The sequence below is a fragment of the Pseudophryne corroboree genome, chromosome 7, assembly GCF_028390025.1.
Source record: "Pseudophryne corroboree isolate aPseCor3 chromosome 7, aPseCor3.hap2, whole genome shotgun sequence".
NCBI classification, from domain to species: domain Eukaryota; kingdom Metazoa; phylum Chordata; class Amphibia; order Anura; family Myobatrachidae; genus Pseudophryne; species Pseudophryne corroboree.
The window spans coordinates 339478790-339484669 of NC_086450.1; the positions used below are offsets into that span (position 1 = coordinate 339478790).

The 5880-nt window shown below is 41.3% G+C and overlaps 1 pseudogene; it reads right to left on the reverse strand.

Annotated features, from left to right (window-relative positions):
- Nucleotides 1–5030: 5030 nt before the first annotated feature.
- On the reverse strand, nucleotides 5031–5150 carry LOC134946258 (5S ribosomal RNA; annotated as a pseudogene).
- Nucleotides 5151–5880: the final 730 nt, after the last annotated feature.

The following is a 5880-nucleotide window of genomic DNA, read 5'->3' on the forward strand; positions in this document are numbered from 1 at the left end:
AAGAAAAAAAAAACACGGTTAGGTGGTATACAATTATGGACGGACTGCCGAGTGCCGACACAGAGGTAGCCACAGCCGTGAACTACCGTACTGTACTGTGTCTGCTGCTAATATAGACTGGTTGATAAAGAGATGTCGTAGTATGTATGTATGAAGAAGAAAGAAAAAAAAACCACGGTTAGGTGGTATACAATTATGGACGGACTGCCGAGTGCCGACACAGAGGTAGCCACAGCCGTGAACTACCGTACTGTACTGTGTCTGCTGCTAATATAGACTGGTTGATAAAGAGATGTCGTAGTATGTATGTATGAAGAAGAAAGAAAAAAAAACCACGGGTAGGTGGTATACAATTATGGACGGACTGCCGAGTGCCGACACAGAGGTAGCCACAGCCATGAACTACCGTACTGTACTGTGTCTGCTGCTAATATAGACTGGTTGATAAAGAGATGTAGTAGTATGTATGTATGAAGAAGAAAGAAAAAAAAACCACGGTTAGGTGGTATACAATTATGGACGGACTGCCGAGTGCCGACACAGAGGTAGCCACAGCCGTGAACTACCGTACTGTACTGTGTCTGCTGCTAATATAGACTGGTTGATAAAGAGATGTCGTAGTATGTATGTATAAAGAAGAAAGAAAAAAAAACCACGGTTAGGTGGTATACAATTATGGACGGACTGCCGAGTGCCGACACAGAGGTAGCCACAGCCGTGAACTACCGTACTGTACTGTGTCTGCTGCTAATATAGACTGGTTGATAAAGAGATGTCGTAGTATGTATGTATGAAGAAGAAAGAAAAAAAAACCACGGTTAGGTGGTATACAATTATGGACGGACTGCCGAGTGCCGACACAGAGGTAGCCACAGCCGTGAACTACCGTACTGTACTGTGTCTGCTGCTAATATAGACTGGTTGATAAAGAGATGTCGTAGTATGTATGTATAAAGAAGAAAGAAAAAAAAACCACGGTTAGGTGGTATACAATTATGGACGGACTGCCGAGTGCCGACACAGAGGTAGCCACAGCCGTGAACTACCGTACTGTACTGTGTCTGCTGCTAATATAGACTGGTTGATAAAGAGATGTAGTAGTATGTATGTATAAAGAAGAAAGAAAAAAAAACCACGGGTAGGTGGTATACAATTATGGATGGACTGCCGAGTGCCGACACAGAGGTAGCTACAGCCGTGAACTACCGTACTGTGTCTGCTGCGACTGGATGATAAATAATGATATAAAAAATATATATATATCACTACTGCAGCCGGACAGGTATATATATTATATAATGACGGACCTGCTGGACACTGTCTGTCAGCAGAATGAGTTTTTTATAGAATAAAAAAAAAAACACCACACAAGTGAAGTCACACGACGAGTGTTTAACTTTTTCAGGCAATCACAATATAGTATACTACTAACTATACTGGTGGTCAGTGTGGTCAGGTCACTGGTCAGTCACACTGGCAGTGGCACTCCTGCAGCAAAAGTGTGCACTGTTTCATTTTAATATAATATGTACTCCTGGCTCCTGCTATAACCTATAACTGGCACTGCAGTGCTCCCCAGTCTCCCCCACAATTATAAGCTGTGTGAGCTGAGCACAGTCAGATATATAATATATACATAGATGATGCAGCACACTGGGCTGAGCAGTGCACACAGATATGGTATGTGACTGTCTTGTACTCCTGGCTCCTGCTATAACCTATAACTGGCACTGCAGTGCTCCCCAGTCTCCCCCACAATTATAAGCTGTGTGAGCTGAGCACAGTCAGATATATAATATATACATAGATGATGCAGGCATGCAGCACACTGGGCTGAGCAGTGCACACAGATATGGTATGTGACTGAGTCACTGTGTGTACCGTTTTTTTCAGGCAGAGAACGGATATATTAAATAAAACAACTGCACTGCTGGTGGTCACTGTGGTCAGTCACTAAACTCTGCACTCTCTTCTACAGTATCAGCCTCAGGTCAATCTCTCTCTCTCTCTCCTAATCTAAATGGAGAGGACGCCAGCCACGTCCTCTCCCTATCAATCTCAATGCACGTGTGAAAATGGCGGTGACGCGCGGCTCCTTATATAGAATCCGAGTCTCGCGAGAATCCGACAGCGTCATGATGACGTTCGGGCGCGCTCGGGTTAACCGAGCAAGGCGGGAAGATCCGAGTCGCTCGGACCCGTGAAAAAAAACATGAAGTTCGTGCGGGTTCGGATTCAGAGAAACCGAACCCGCTCATCTCTATTAGAAACCCCACTATAGTGGGTCTTATAAAATAAATTTACATTAGACTTAAATTAAAAATGAGTGTGTTGACAAAGTATGCTTAGATTTGAAAAGATCAATCAAAAAAAGTTATTTTTAAATTTGGTAATCCCTATCTCAGATCTTTAATTCAGCGTAGGAAAGCACTGAGAGGATTATTTTCATTTAGACCATTGGGCGAGATCATTTGGGAACATGGTCTAAATGAAAATAATCCTCTCAGTGCTTTCCTACGCTGAATTAAAGATCTGAGATAGGGATTACCAAATTTTTTTTGATTGATCTTTTCAAATCTAAGCATACTTTGTCAACACACTCATTTTTAATTTAAGTCTAATGTAAATTTGTTTTTGTGATGTTTGTTACGCACGATGTGGTATACATATCTAGATGTGGACACATTGTGTGATATATAATGTTTTTGATGCATTATGTAAACTTCCTTTAACAGGTCTCCTATCGCTCTCAGCACAGTACCACATAGTCCTTATCAGTTATACATGCAGTCATGATATTTTCATTTTCTAGATGAGGCAAATAATAAATAACAAAACCAATTTTTCCCCTCTCTATATATATACATATATTCAGGCATTTGGGTATGGCCATAGAGTGTCTTCTAGGCAGTATGCTTGGTGTATATTTTATATGCAACACTCTTTTGACAATGATTACATAAATAAACTCCGTTTGTAGCCATGACGTCAGATTCCTGAATATATTCTGTGTTTAGCGGCACTTCACAGCCGCAACCGGAAGTGACGCGGGTCTGACTCGCGGGTCTGACAGGAAGCGCAGTGCTTTCCATTTGAGCCTTATGGAGCGCACGGCGGGGCTTCCTGGTTTTTCTCTGATGGGGTGCGTCTATGACGAGCTGTGACGCGGGCATTACCCGCGATTTTCACAGGAAACACAATGTGTTCCACCCAGATACGCTGGAACGCACGCCAGCACTCTTGATGGTGTTATTAGCCCTTAATGCAGTGCCAGCCTTGTTCTTGGTAAGTACTACTTGTACAGGGGTATGTTGATCTTTTACTTTCAATAGTTGAACCCTGATGACATAGCATGTTCACAATTTACTTCCCCTTTGTAGTTGGAATACTCTAGGCAAGTAATTGTTTCACTGATTATGTGACCAATTGGGTTGCCTTGTTTGGAAGTGCTGGTTTTTTTTTAGGAGGCCCGTTAGTCATTGACTACTAGATACTGGTGTATATGAACAGATGCAACTTGCTGTACATGCTGCCCTTGCTGCATTTTCCTGACGATGATCCTGAAGGATCGAAACGTTGAATGAGCTCTCTCTTTGTGAAATCACCTTGATAAGTATAAATTAAAAATCAATGCTTTTTACGTGCAAAATTCTGGTGAGTGCCCCTTTATGCTGTCTCTCTATACGTTGATGTCTGGACTCATGCTCTGGACCTCTTGGGAGTCACCCCAGTCGATGTTATATTTTTCCTGTGCGAGTGCGACCACATCTGGAACTATATATATATATATATATAGATATGAAAAAAGTGGGGGATAGGGGTACCGGCGACCTGTGTTGTTTAAAAAGTACGTACTAAAAAACTTTAAAATTTATGAGCCAAAAAATATATATAAAAATAAACCAGTTTTATTAAGGTATAAAAGCTAATAGATAAAAATGTACAATTTTTTAAGAGATAAAAGTATATAAATATAAGGTAGGAGATTCGACTTAGCTTTAAAAGTAGGCAGGGGGTCAGTGCAGGGAACCCAACACGTTTCGTCACAGAATGATTTCTCAAGTCTATTTATACCCTTACATACTAGGTAAGGGGTTGTGACATCACAGGTGGTCAGGTGATTCAATCTAGAGATCTCACATACAAATATACATGATGGTGGTTTTAAAACATGACAGCAGTCTGTGGGTGTCATTAGGGGCATGTTAGCATCTAAAACGAGTGGTTTCTGAGTCCAAAAAATGTTAATGTAACGTGTCTGAAGGTTTAGAACAGTAAATAGCGGCACTTCCGCCACACTTCCGGTGACGGAGGCCGCGGGTCACATGACTTCGGGCACTTCTGCCCCACTTCCTGTGCGCGTCTGCGCATGCGCCGGCGGCGAAACCCGGTCTCTGTGTCTGTGCCAGCATGTGCTCTTGTGTCTCCTCAGTCTTAGGTCGGGTTTTTTTTCCCTCACGGCGGCCATTTCTTTGTGCGGAAAGTTCATAGTAATCATAGGAGTTGCTGTGGCCATTTTGTTGGAGTTCAGGAGACCCATATTTCTTTCATTTAATAATATCCATGGCAACGTTTCCATGTAAAAAATAAAAATAAACAGTTGGTAATAATCTTTATATTGGTGTTTCTTATCATAAAACAAACAGTTACCAATAGCATAACAACCCATAGGCTAATATATAAGAGCTTGTATTAAGTATGTATTTAAATGCAATTAAAACGTACAATGCAGTGATCTATTTGAACTGTCTGACAGGGCTCTCTCAGGTGAAACTAAGGTGAAGTGGAGGTGCTTATACTATATATGTATACTGCAAATTAACATAACTGTGTTTAACAGGCATTTTATTTCAGCACACTATGTAAATATATGCAAAAAATAATACACATAAAAACTACGACTATTTTTTTTTTTTTTTTAAATGAGTAGTTTAGAAAATTTCTAAAAGATTTCTAAAAGACTTGTTTAGCCGTGGAGGTGCCAAGTGTTGATAGATCGCCCACCGGTTGGCTTGACGTCCTATCGTCACTCACTACAGTACCTGATCTTCCCAGGTAGTCCCCTTCCCTGGTACTGATCAGGCCCGATACACTGCTTAGCTTCCAAGATCGGACGAGGTTGGGCGTGCCAGTGTGGTATGACTGTACACACGTGTGAGACATCGTAACACCGGGGATCCGATCGCTCAATAACACTCGAGATCAAGTTGGCTTAATTAATTTATTAGAGTGCAAAAATGTGTTTGCTAAGAAGGAGATTGTGAAAACGTGAAAAGCAGGACTATATGGAATGGAGAATACTGCACCTCACAGGAAAGGTGCAATCTCATATCCTTCGTTCAGGCCGGTTGGTTGCAGGGTCTCTAACTGGAAAATCCAGTACATTTCTCGTCTTGAGAGTTTGTTTGCAAGATCACCTCCTCTCTCGCCCAGGTCCACATGCTCAATCGCCTTAAACGTGAGATCCTCTGGATTTGAATTGTGTTGTAATGTGAAGTGTCTGGAGACCGTGTGGCTCTCGACTTTATTTTTAATATTTCTAATGTGTTCCTGGATCCTTATTTTCAAAGGTCTCTTGGTCTTGCCTACATATTTCATTCCGCAAGTGCATTCCAATAGGTAGATCACGGACGTGGTATTGCAGTTCATAAATTGTTTAATAGTATACTCTTTTTTATTTTCCATATCACTAAAGGTTTTTCTATTCCGATGTAAATATTTACATACGTTACACTTCCCACATTTATAAGATCCTATACATTTTATCATCGGGACCCTTTGGGTAGGTTTCTCCTTTACCATGCTGGGTGCCAGGCAGTCCTTCAGGTTTCTTGACTTTTTAAAAATGAGTGTTGGTTCGGGCGGTAGGATATCTTTTAA